The sequence below is a fragment of the Magnolia sinica genome, chromosome 14, assembly GCF_029962835.1.
Source record: "Magnolia sinica isolate HGM2019 chromosome 14, MsV1, whole genome shotgun sequence".
In the NCBI taxonomy this organism is placed as follows: domain Eukaryota; kingdom Viridiplantae; phylum Streptophyta; class Magnoliopsida; order Magnoliales; family Magnoliaceae; genus Magnolia; species Magnolia sinica.
The window spans coordinates 23888834-23903275 of NC_080586.1; the positions used below are offsets into that span (position 1 = coordinate 23888834).

Sequence of the window (14442 nt, forward strand, 5' to 3'; positions counted from 1 at the left end):
TAGGCCATCTATCACGTGGGCTGCACTATGGATTTGTGCCAGGTTCTAGGCCATCTATCAGGTGGACCACACTATGGATGACGGCAGGATTCGAACCTGCGTGGGCAAAGCCCACATGATTTCTAGTCATGCCCGATAACCACTCCGGCACATCCACCTTCATGAAACATTCTCTTTTAGAGACTAGTTACTTAGTATAGAGATATTCTCTTTTAGATACAAATTGATTAATCTACATTTCTGGGTTTTTCAGCCATGTGTATTAGTATATTCCACATATGCAGTTTCTTACGTAATTCGTGAGTCATCGTCCATCTTTCAGTTTCGTGGGACCCTATCCATGCAAGTGCCCCCAAGGCAATCGCAGCATGCGTATACATGCATTCATCGTGGGAACCCCACTATGGATGTGCGCTGGCCCACAAATGGAGCCATTTTGGCAACCTTAACTGCTAATCTTTAGTGCTTTATGTCGATGCGTGAATTTGGTCGTACTATCCAGAGCTTCAGATATATGCACAGGTAAGGTGACAACGGATACCCTAACTATAGCAGGGGACCATCCGATGCCTAAGTTAGAGATCAGGAACTGAGTTTCAGTCAAATTGGGGTTACCTTTCTCTATTGTTTCTGGCTCTATTTATAGCCATAGTGCTGGTTACCTAGATGGAAAATTTCCTCAGTTGGTAGGTACATATTGTAGCTGTTTTCCAAGATCGTCGGCAGAGATCTTGGAACGATTTTAGCAACAAGTTGAGTAGTTGGGACTGAGAACACTGGGGTAGGTGGTCAAAGTCGACCAGCTGAGGCCGACCTTTAGGTTCAAGGTCTGAAGCCGCCCTGAGGACAATCTTCCAAAGTTGGATGTCAAGCTATGGTTGAGGCCGCTTTCGATGCGTAGGTCGTACTGATTCAAACAATAGTTTGTTGGCAGCCTGGACTTCTCTACTCATGGTCGAACCACCGGGTCGCATCCAACCATCAAACCCGAGCTACTCCTCAGGAACACTACACTTTCTCTTATACGGGTCACTCTTGATCTGTCCATTTTTACCCATAACAATAGTCCCACCACTTCCGAGCTTGTTCCCCAAGCTCGAGAAGTAAGTGGGGACGGACACTCATGCAATGTCTTTCATCTCAGAGGTCAGATCGATTTGTCATCATTGTTGGAGAGGGAAAGGCGGCAGGTGCGGAGATCGAAATGGCATACTAGAAGAAGCATGTGCTGGTACGACGTCCCTTCGGTTTTCGGCCAGTGGTGTGTGGGCACATGGCCTTGCCTCGAAGATCGGGTCAGAATTACGAATGGGCGGTTGCCCCATGGAAAGTAACATGAGTTGTAGCGCCTCCTTGACTACGGCATTAAATGTGGACAATTACTGCCTGCGGCCGAGGACCTCTATAAAAAGGTGAAAAACCTTAGTATCCCAACCATTTGCTTCCGCTTTCGCTGCTACTCCTTCAGACTTTCCAGACTAGGCGATTTTCGATAAGTCGGAAATCCTACTCTGACAAGCTCGTCTCCCTTCTCCTTCCTTGCTTTTACTCCTTTTTCTTATCATTTTGACCGATATGTTCGATATTTCGGACGAATGGCTCAAGCCCAGGGCTTTCCAAGGTGACTCTAAGCTAGAGAGCATAGATTCCCGGTTAGGAGCTCCCTACGATCCGCCGTCTCCAATACCATTGGGTCGCGACTGGGCGACAGCTCAGTATTCGGCTAAGAAACTCGTTGATGTTGGCCCCCCCGAGTCAAGGTAGAGAGGGACTGACCTAGTTCGGATTAGGTCAGAGTACCAAATACTAGACATCGTGGTAATCCGAGCTCCCAAGTGAGGCGAAGTCCCAGGCGATCCTCACAAGGGCGAGGTGGTCATCTATCTGATCGCCTTGCAATGTGGCCTCCACCTCCCCATCCATCGCATTGTACAAGAGGTCACCTCTCGTTTGAGGCTAGCTCTGGGCCAAATCATTCCTAATGCTTGGAGAGCTCTGCTGGGGACCTACATTCTTTGGTTCCAGCTCGAAAATGCCGAGCTGATAGTCGAAGAATTCCTATACTTGTATCAACCGAAAGTCAACCCTAAACATCTGAGCTGGTGCTATATCTCGGCATTGACGAACAAGGGCCAGGCCCTTATCACTAGCAATCTGTCCTCCAACAAAAAATGGAAGGACAAATGGTTCTAAGCATCCAGAGATTGGGAGGCCCTAGTTGTTCACTTGGTTGGGTTGCAGTCTTGGGTTACCACCGAATTCACCAATCTAGGTTGGACATTGTCTAGCAATGGACTTGTAAATTCCTTTAGATTTTGTAATTATGCTCGCTCACAAATGGTCGTTTTTGTAGGTTTTCCTCGTACTCAACCCCTTCACTCCAACCTTCAGCTCCATCAGGTAAACTGAGCAAAGGTGATAGACGCCGCTTGCAGGGCCTGAAGCAAGCTGACACACCCGACCTCCTACATCAATCCAGACTTTCCCCACCCGCTCCATCAAGTAGATAGTAGGTTATAGATTCTTCTTGAAGGTTATGTTCGGATTGTGATTCTTTTGTATTAACCAGAAGTGTCATGTCGCATAGGAATGACTGTCCTTTCACACCTTGTGAAAAGGGTGCGCCCCCCTTCTGAACTTGAGATGGCCCAGAAGATGTCGTTCGTGAAGAGGAGGATTGTTTTACCTCCGGCGAAGCAGGCGGGGTCCTCCATAGCTGTGGAGGCAAGGTCGGAGCCCATCGCTGAAGGGCTCACGAGTAGCTGGCCCTGGCCCTGACCACCGCGAGTGAAGGAGCTCAGGGCGCTCTTGCTTCGGCAATTCATCCTCAGCCGACGACTCTGGAGCTGGTAGATTCGAAGGAAACTCCCTCGGCCTCGGAGGCTCGCCCTGCCGAGGAGCCCCAGCCCCCAACAACCCAAGCTCTGGCCGGGAAGGGTGATACCTTAGGCCAATGAGCCGACGAGGCTGAGGGATCAGGCCCTCTGCCTCCTGGATATTATATGAACAGCTTTGCTGCATGGACAACCAGGCATGTCCAAAAGGTGCAGATTATCGAGCTGGTCAATACTCATCTGGTGACTCTTCTGGGTGACGTCGTTGCGTACTACTATAAGGTAAACTTCCTCCCTTTAGCTATGCGTGTCCGTTTGTAAACTGTTGATGTTTTCTAACATGTCTTCTTTGTTTCAGCTCGTTCCTGCTTTTCTGTTCGCCCGCCAATCAATAAGGTGAGTGGCTGAGGAGTGTGAGCAGGCGGAGGCGGCACTCCAGGACAAGACTGTTGAGGTCGGAGCCTTCCGACAGGATCTGGAGAGATCTGCGGAGGAGTAAGCTACTTTAAAGATCCAACTAAACGAGGCCCAACATAAGGAGGGCTTAACATTAGCTGAGATAGAGGGGGCGAAGCCGCGCTAACATTGGATAGCTGCAAAGAAAGTATTACAGTATCTACAAAGATCGAAGGAATTCGGTCACATACAGAAGATCTGATCAATTGGAGTTGATTAGATATTCAAACGCAGATTTTGCTGACTGCGTTGACATTAAGAAGTCCACCTCAGGATACATCTTTATAATGGTTGGAGGAGCTATGTCTTGAAAAAGTATGAAACAGTCTACCATAGCCTCGTCTATCATGAAAGTTGAATTTATTGCCTGTCACGAGGCATCTAATCAGACATTATGGTTACAAAGTTTCTTCTCAGGTTTACGGGTACTAGAGCATATCCCGAAACCATTGAGATTATTTTATGATAATTCAGCTATTATTTCCTTCTCTAGCAATAAAAAGCATTCATCAAGGTTGAGGTATATTGACATCAAATATCTTGTTGTAAAGGAAAGAGTTCAGAATCATCAAGTGTCCGTGGAGTTCATCGGCATTAAGAAGATGATTGCAAATCCGCTCACTAAAGGACTCCCTATCACGCCATTTCAGGAGCATATGACATCCATATGAGTCATTGATCCCATAAATGTTTTCAGTTAGTGGGAGTTGAGCACATTTTGATTTTCGCAGACATTTAGAGATCTTATTTTATACAATTTTGATGATTTTAATATAAAGTTTTATTTCTGTTTCTCACTTAATATGCGTAATCTAATTTGAGTAAGTAGAACTTCAGTCATGTCTCGTTGGAGACATTTGAAAGCTTCATGACCTCTTAAGGATAGACACACATCATCACACTGAGTGTGAAATCCTTATACCACACTTCCTATTATTAGATCTATGTCATCAAGATTGTTGGTATTTGTGACCGCGCTTAGCCTCACTTCGCCTAGATTAAATGTTGTGATGACTACTACGATTTGATGCTAACAGTTTTGGTGGACCAAATTGAATAGCATTACCCATATTATCCAACAGTTACATTTGTTAATCATTTGGATGTTTTCTTTAAATCAAAACTAATTTTTCAAAAGAATTTTACAGATAAAACCATTGACATTGTTCAATATGGCCCAAGTGGGAGAATGTAAGAACTCTATAAGGTGAGCCTTATTGATCAACGGTCTAGATTGACCTGACAGTTGGACTGTGTGATCGGGTAAACCAGTGGAGCCCACTTCAGTGTGATTTATGCAGATACTCTTCATATGAATGCGTAAGGGGTTGGAATGCTATAGCTCAATACGCAGGGCTGTTTGTGTTTGACTAGGATTAAAACAGTGTGGAGCCATGAGGGAGAGTTGTGATGGCTTTCAAACTCTCATCTTCACAGAATCTATATAAGATAGCTGAGTCTCCGATCCTACACCACGGTAGAAGTTTAAGTCTCATCTATTGTTCTGCAAAAGGGTGTGAAGGAGAGGAAGATCCTAGCTTTGTTTTCTCTGGTGTTCTGATTATTCATCCATGACGTCTCAATTAGGTAAGACATCCAAACCCTAGATCTTTATGTCCTATGCACAGCTTGATCTCAGGGATTTCTGTATCTAGATAAATTAATATGCCGATCCTCTGTTTTATGTAAAGAGTGAGTAGCTGATTCCACCTTTATTATTGGTCCACGTTACTGTAAGTGCCATGTCACCAGTTTTTAAAATATATTAAAAAAATTATGCTTTAGAAAAGTCTAACGGAAACGTTACACCGTTTCCATTTGGAAATCGGATTGGGTACTGAGTACACTAGGCTCTTATCGTACTGAGTAAATTCAGTTGGGCCCACCTTGTATGTATGTGGTCTATCCATGCTGTCCATCCGTTTTTCCATCTAATTTAAGGGGCTGAACCCAAAATTGAAGTATATCCAAATATCGAGTGGATCATACCACAGTAAACAGTGGGGTTAATGATTTCCACCATTGAAACCTTGTTAGGCCCCACGGTGATGTTTATTTGTCATCCAACTTGTTCATAAGATCATACAGACATAGATGAGGGTAAAACACAAATATAAGCTTGATCGAAAACTTTTGTAGCCCCCAAGAAATTTTCAACAATAAAAGTTCAATTCAACTGTTTCTTATGGTGTGGTCCATTTGAACATTGTATATTCTTCATTTTTGGTCTCAAGCCCTAAAATTATTTGGTAAAATTGATGGACGAAGTGGATAAAATATATAAATCATGGTGGACCCCACGTAGTTTACTCAGTATGCTGAGCGTAGTTACTCATTATGCAATCTGCTTCCTTCCATTTGAGGATTCAACGCACAGGTTGAGTAGCAAGACTCGCTACTAAAGTGACGTCACCTAGTATGTGGGTCCCACCATGATGTATGTTTTGTATCCACACCGTTCATCTATTTGGAGAGATCATTTTAGGGCATGAGCCAAAGAATGAATCAGATCCCAAACTCGAGTAGACCCCACCACAGAAAACAATGGAGAGAGTCACGCCCACCATTAAAAACTTCTAAGGGTCACAAAAGTTTTCGATCAAGCTGATATTTGTGTTTTCGCTTCTTTAATGTTTGTGTTAATTTAAGTTCCACCGTGATTTTTATTTAAGTTTCCATTTGGGGATTTAGTGCACACGTTGAATAGCGAGACTCGCTACTAAAGTGACACCACCTAGTTATGTCAGTCCCACCATGATGTATGTTTTGTATCCACACCGTCCATCCATTTGGAGAGATCATTTTAGGGCATGAGCCAAAGAATGAATCAGATCCAAAACTCAAGTGGACCCACCACAAAAAACAGTGAAGAGAGTACGCTCACTGTTAAAAACTTCTAAGGGCCACAAAAGTTTTCAATCAAGCTGATATTTGTGTTTCCACTTCTTTATGTCTGTGTTAACTTATGAACAGGTTGGATCTCAAATAAAAATTACGATGGACCTTAGAAAGGCTTCAACCATGGATGTCATTCTCCTCACTGTTTTCTGTGGTGGGGTCCACTCCAGCTTTGGATCTGCCACATTCTTTTGATCATGCCCTAAAATGATCTCTACAAATGTATGGACAGTGTGGATACAACACATACATCATGGTGGGCCCCATAGAACTTGGTGGCATCACTTCAGTAGTGAGTCTAGCTACTCAACTGGTTAGTAGCTAATCCGCCTCCAATTTCTTTCTTCTAAAATTTAATTAGGGCATGTCATCTCACAACAATTTTATAAGATAAAAAAAAATATTTAAAAAATCTGCTTGATTAGCAAGAAATATTAGCTACGACCCAGGATGAGTGATGTCCATAGGATCCTCACTGTGGGCCCACCTTGATCTATGCATTGTATATTACTCCATCCATCTGTTTTCAAATCAAGCTCAATCACAACCTTAAACCTAGATGCACCTACAGTAGTTCTGGTTATATATATATATATATATATATATATATGGAAAAGGTACTATGCGCTCGACCTCACGATAAGCTCCCGTGAGGTCGAGCTGTGTGGGCCCCACCGTGATGCGTGTTGACCATCAACACCGTGCATTTGATGGGTCTCCTTTAAATTATGGGATATCCCAAAAATCAGCCGTATACGGAACTCAGGTGGGCCATACCATCTAAAATCATGTGAAGACATCGTTAAAACATATAAAAGCACTTGGTGGGGCCCACTTGAGTTTTGAATGCTGCTGAAACTTGGTCTGAACCCTCATCCAAGTGGGACACACATAATGGATGGGCTGGATTTGCAAACCACATCTCGGTGGGCCCAAAAAATGATTATGAATGTTTTAATGGTGCACGGCCCCTCCCCACTTCTGCATGTGGTGTGGCCCACACAAGTCACGGATCGACTTGATTTTTCAGACCTAGGCCCACGATGGAATGGTGCATCTGACTGATGGGGTAGATGTTCGACATGCATCACGGTGGGGCCCACACAGCTCAACCTCATGGGACATACTAGTGAGGTCGAGCGCATAGTACCTTTTCCCATATATATATATATATATATATATATAGAAGTCAGGTTTCAAATTGAGCCGAGTCACTACCGAGCTAGATTTCAAGTTAAGTTACTGAGCGACCGAACTTAACTTGATTTGAGTTTGGATTGGACAAAGTCTACTTAATTTGGATTGACTCACCTACTTAGTTTGGATCAAGTTGGGTCTAAGTGTGTCGGATGAGTTGAGTCATCTCGTGCACAGCTCCAGTGCCAGGTATTACCAAAGGGCTCTCTTCTTCCACCGGAAGCTGATTAGGCACAGCCCATAGTGTGGGGCCCACCTTGATGCATATATTGTATATCCAGGTTGTCCCTCCATTTTGCCGGATCTTTCTAGAGAATGAGCTAAAAAATGAACAAGAACTGAATCTCAAGCGGACCATACTGTAGGAAACAATGGTGATTGAATGATTGAAAACTTCTTAGGGGCCACCGAAATGTTCCCATAATATTTATTTGCCATCTAACCTGTTGTTAGGCCACGTAAACTTGGATGAAGGGAAAAAAACAAATATTAGCTTAGATCCAAAACTTTTGTGGCCCATTAATGGTAAATCACCACCTTTTCCTATGGCATGGTATGCTATATTATTTAGATCATGCCATAGAATCATAAGAAGCAGTGGATGGACTGCGTGGATATAGAATACATACATCAAGGTGGGCCCCATGGTAAGGATCACACCATCTTAGGTGAGGCGGAGCCGCACCTAATCCACTCCCTTCTAATCAGTAGGAAGCTTCATGGGCCCAACATGATGAACGTGAGAAATTCTCTGTCCATCAGTTTCTCCTGCTCATGTTAAGAGATTATACCAAAATATGGTAGATCAAAACTCAAGTGGACCATACTTACAGGATATGGTGGGCCCATCGTGATGTTTATATACTATCCAAACCGTTCATAAAGTCATTCTAGCTGGACTGAACTGAAAACATCAATATTAGCCTGATCCTAAACTCCTGAGGCCCCATATATAAAGGATTCAACGATGGGCAATCCATCCCCACCGTTAGAATGACCTTAATTAATGTTTGCCTTTTTCACTTCATCCTCATAAAATGACCTTATGAACGGTTTGGATGGCATCAAAACACAATGGTGGGCTTACTGCTTCATGTAGCGAGGTCCACTTAACTTCTAATCTGCCTCCTTTTTTAAAATCATTTCCTAACAAGACCGGGAGGGCCGATAAACAGGGTGAATTTCTCCCCAGCATCTCCGTGGGCCCCACAACAACTTCAAAAAACGTAACGCATGGTCGATAAGAGCCAGATTAATCAGCAGGTGGCCCCCACCACTGATTGGAGGATCCCAACCGATAGTGTCTCTCGGATTAAAATCTTCCAGTCAGCACGACTCTAAAAACATTCTGAGTATGACATCTAATCCGTCCAGAAGTGTGGCCCAATCACGAAAGTAGGACCCTCCAAAAATCAGATCAATTTAATAATCATCCCAGCCACCACATGAATTTGGGATCACCTGATGATTTTATAAGAATTTCTTTTCAAAATCCCATTATAATGATAGGACTTACTTACCAAGTTAGTTGGATCACACAAAAAATATGTTGGGCCACACCATAAAAAATAAAAATTGGACCACCACCAACATCCAATTCATATGATGACCTACATGATGGGTGTGCTTTGACCCACCCCAATTTCATGATGGGAGTCGAGCTCACTTCTGGATGGGTTGGATGCTGCGAAAATATCATGGTGGGCCCCATACGCAAGAGTCCTCATATGATGGTTGGATAGGCATGAGTGGTGAGTCATCTCAAATTCATGGTTGAACTGCCCTTGGATGGGTTATGGGTTGGATGCCACGAAATCATCACGGTGGGCCCCACGCATGAATGTAAAATTAACTTATTCTAGATACCTCTATTCTATTTCAAAGATTCGTTGCAAAATCCGTATCTAAGGAATCCCCATCTGTTATAGTACGTTATCTTGGTGCAATCGACCATTTTCTTGTTACCTGCCTCATATGCAAATAGCTGAACATATGTGGGCACACTGTGATCTTTTTATGTCATCCAATCCGTCCAATATGGTCACTTAACTATGAAAATTGGATGGCCCAAAAATAAGGTTCATCCCATCATCAAGTGAGCAACGCGTGAATTTAGAATCGTTTGACTGGTTGTCTAATGGTTTTTACGATGGAGGCAATCTGACGGTTGGATTATCATGCACTTTTGGAATTACAATTTCTAAAGTGGACCGACCACGCTGGACGGGTTGGATGAGTTTTTATATGCCTTTAAAGAAAATGGTATGTTTGTAATTTGATATATTCCATCAATTTTTTTAAAAGGAGGAGGTATTTACAATTACTGAAAGCTGAGAGGAAATAAGTACAATGGCCGGTCGCGGATTGCCTGCCGACCCCGATCACACGAAGTTCCCGGGAAGCTAGGTGGGACCCACCTTGATGTTTGTGAGAAATCTACCCTGTCCAGTTCATTTTAGGACACGAACCAGAAAACGAGGGGATAACAAAGGTCAAGTGGGCCATAAGAAATGCGGGAGGTGAATGCCTACCGTTGAAACTTTTCTAAGCCCACCGTGATGTTTATATGCTACCCAAACCGTTCCCCTTCTGGAATAACAAATTTCAACGGTGGAAGTTCAATTCGCTACTGTTTCCTATCGTGTGGCCCACTTAACTTTTACATCTATCTCGTTTTTTGTGGCATAAGTTATAATATGAGCGGGAAAGACGGATGGACGCGGGGGATTTCTCACGAGGAGGCGACTTCCGTGAACCCCTTACTGCAGGGCCTACCATGATGAAGGTTCCTTACATCCACGCCGTCCATCGGTTTTGACACCTCATTTTAGGGTATGTTGCAAAAAATGAAAAATGAGGCATTTTCAAATCACTAGTCTACCACACCATAAGAAACAGTTGTTATTGAATACCCGCCATTAAAAACTTCTAGGAACCACTAAAATGTTTATTTGTCATCCAAACTATTGATAAGGTCACAAATACCTGGATGAATTAAACACACAAATATCGTCTTGATTCAAAAATTTTGCAGACCACAAGAAGTTTTTAATGGTCAATCACAACTATTTCCTGTACTATGGCCCATATGAGATTTGGAAGTGCTTTCCTTTTGGATCATGCCCTAAAATAAGCTTTCAATACATATGGACGGTGTGGATTTAGTCACATACATCACGGTGGGCCTCACAATTGGGGTTGTACCCACCTTGGTGTACCCGGTGTCTCACCTAATCCGCTCCCCTCACAAATATGAAGATAGTCCTACCCAGTGTTTTAAATATCAACGATATCAGCCGATATATCCCACGATATATCTTGTATCACACTTGTGCGATATGAAACGCACAACTAGTGTTAATATATCTCGTTTATTCAATTCGGTGAGCTTTTTCAATTTTTTATCCACGTTTTTGCTATAAATAATTTTAAATTAGTGTCAAAATAGTTATAAATCTACTACTCTTCATGTTTTCCATGAAAAATCATTGGAACTTCGATTTTGAGATTTGGAAGAGATGGGTCAAGTTGTGGAAAATTGAGAAAAATCTAAATTTCTTAATTTCTCACAAATCAGTTGTAATTTTTGTATCTAAACACAAAACTAAATATGTATATAACTTGATCTAGTGATTCTTTTTTTGCTTTTGAATGTGTTGCTTGGATTTTCATACATGTCTTTTTACGTTTATAAATTATATGAATAGACTTTGAATATACTTACATCAATTCAGCTAGAAAGCGCATATATTAGGACCCTATACAAAGAAAACTCCTATTATTAGACAGCTTGGACACAGTGTCTCATACCACCATGCTCGACTCATGAGTCTTAGCGGAATCGTATCGCACTAACGGTTATGAATGGACACATCCATTGGGAACGGGGTATCCTAGATTCAATTTGGTCATGTCATACATTGTGAACATACATGATCACTCCGGTAGTCGGCTAATTTGATTGACCTGGGAGAACCACGATGCAACCAGCATTGGGTGCTAGCATCTCGTGTAGTCCAACTACTGTCGGTCGTCCGTATTCAATCCAGGTCGATCGAACAAGCTTAGAGTGGCCGCCCTAACTTGGGCCACCCCTTGGTTTAAGCAATTTACCGACTGACCCAAAATTGTAAGCAACCTAAGCATCACTACAAACTGAACAATTCGTCATGCCGTCAACATAGATTCAACGACACAACCACATAGGCATTTCATCGAACATGTAAGCTTCAATAGGGCAATACATTCATTTAGGCATTTCATCAAACATGTGAGCAACAATAGAGTAACACATTTATTGGAACATATTATCAAACACATATGCATTAACAAGTCAACGCATTAAATCTAGAGTTCAATCACTCATGTGAGCATCATTAGAATAACACGTTTAATCACTTGACATTTTATCAAACATGTGAGCAACAATAGAGTAACACATTCATTGGAGCATATTATCAAACACGTAGGCGTCAACAAGTTAACGCATTAAATCTAGAGTTCAATCACTCATGTGAGCATCATTAAAATAACACGTTTAATCACTTAGGCATTTTATCAAACGTATGAGCATGCACAGACAATCAATGACACGTATTACAATAAAACACGAAATATGAACATACTAGCTATTCTAAATCATTCACCACAACAAATCATTAACTGAGACCCTTAATGGTCGATAAATGATAACCTACAGATAATAGTTTGCACCTTATGACGATCCGCTCAACTCATGGCTCTCTTAAGATTAGAAAATTGGAAAAAATCAAATATTTGCATCCTACATGACATGAAAATCATTAAGTTATATGATTGAGATATTAGGGTCTCATCACTTTTCATAATTTTAGTAATTTCTAGTCCATTATCCTAGTTATGCAATCCAAACATAGATTCAGCCACATGCACTAACATCCACCAAACAAATCCATTAAACTTATACTAGGCGCGATAACCGACCACCTAAGGGTAATGGTTCTCACCTATTCTTAGCCGGAGAGTGAAGAGGCTATCCTAACAGCGCCGGGTCCGTAGGCTTGAAGTACCGGGGCCCTACATTATGTAGGATATATAAGGATTAAAGATAAAGCTAAAATTCATGAAAATTAAAGGAAGAATCACCACATTACCTTAATTAGGGTGAGATCTCTCTTCCAACAGCAAGAAATTTGGGAATTTTGAGGGAGAAGGGGAGAAAGATGCCAGAATAGACGAGATTCGGCCGCCGGGGGTGCATACAAGGCAGTGGCCCCCACTATTTCTCTCCTCTCTCTCTCACTCTCTTTGGCTGAGAGAGAGAGAGAAGGGTTGGAGCTTTTATATGGGTGGAATTAATTCAGTTGGCCCAAAGGTTTGAAAAATCTCAAAAATGGCCAAATGGGGCCTGATTTGGATTATAGGGGTTGCTCTGATGCCTCCCTGGGCCATCTAATTTATGGGATAGGTGCCTCAAGGCTTGATGAAGGATTGGGTGAAGTTTGATCGAAAACAAATGCAGGATTTTTCCGCAGTGGCCCGATTTGCGATCAACAGTCATTGTTCCACTATCAATGGCCAGACTTTGTAGGCGTGGTCCTGAATTTATTTCCAGCCTTTGATGTAAATTTGGCAAAGATCCGACAGATGAAAAGACCATAATTGCAACATCAGTTACGGGGCTAAATAGGTAAATTTCAGACTTTCCCCAAATTAGGTCAGGTGACTCGCAGTTTGTAAGTGCCGGCTGGACAACACAATTTGATTGTTTCTGGGCATTTCCAGGGTCTGGCGTCCATGTGGGACATCAAGCCTAGTGAGATGGACATTACTCTACAATTTCGGAACTAGTGACCCACTAACGAGCGGTCTAGAGCTTGTTCAAGCAATTGAGACATTTCTGAAATAAATTGGGTAAGGAAATTTCTTAGGAGCAGTTATTGAGATATGGATTAACTAAGTTCACAATAAGGCCTATTCAAAATTAGTGAAAGTAGAGATTTGGTCATGATTACTCTAAACCGTTGGTTTTAGGCTAAAAGTGTAATGGGGTTGATTTGGTCCATTAGTCAAGATCTGGACCTTATCTGACTCGGGTTCGGGTAGATCTTTTAATTTAGTTACGATTGTCTTGATTAATCAGTGGTTGGTCGGTTAGATTTGGGCCCTATGTGAACATATTATGGGGATAAACTCGATACTTACTGTTCGAGCGGGTTCATCGGCTTTCTACGGTTGATTCAGTGAATTTGTGCAGCTCTTTACTGATACCACTCATGTATAAACTAACATTGAGTATTAATGGTCAGTAAGTGATAATATAAGTTAATTATATAAAAAAAAATTCAAAAATTTTTGGAAAATCCAAAACAGCGAAAATCTAGGACGTTACATCATAACTCAATATGACCATTATATGGCTATTAGTGAGAAACTAGCTATCATTGGTAGTTTCTTACCATTATGCATATGAGATAATTGATGTTACATGCTAGCCATTTAAACTCACTGGCTAGTCGTTTTATGGTTGTTGGGCTAACCACATGTAATAGTTTCTGCATGGTCGGGATTAATGTTGCATGAGGAGTTATACCTCACTCCAACGGCTAGTTTTTTTACCTCTATAAAAGCTACGCTGCTCTCATTTAGACCACTTACTCATTCCAGTCACCTGACCCATATTTCCTGTCGCACCGCGACTTGCTCTGATTCTCGAAGGAGCGACCTATTTGCGACATGTGCGAAGTGTAAAGTGTACCACTAAAGCCTCTAAAACCATACTGCCTCACATGCCCACGCCCTTGCACCGAGCCTGAGAGCAAGATTGTGACCGTGCCCAAGCCCGTGCACGGGTGTTACAGTGTTTCGCACTAGAATAAGCAAGTCACGGTACTTCACGGATCAACTAAGCAAATAGTAAGTTACTCCATACCTCACATATAAATACAGTTTTTTCTTCTCTTCTTTTTGATAAGTGACTATTCCCAAAAACGCAAGTTTTCAAACAAAAAACTTTTTATTTCTTTATATATATATATATATATATATATATATAAAATTAAAATATTTTTAATCAATA

The 14442-nt window shown here is 41.9% G+C and overlaps 1 non-coding gene across 1 annotated transcript; it reads right to left on the reverse strand.

Moving 5' to 3' along the window:
* Nucleotides 1-75: 75 nt before the first annotated feature.
* On the reverse strand, nucleotides 76-158 carry TRNAS-AGA (transfer RNA serine (anticodon AGA)). The gene has a single exon. It is a non-coding gene; the product is annotated as a tRNA-Ser (tRNA).
* Nucleotides 159-14442: the final 14284 nt, after the last annotated feature.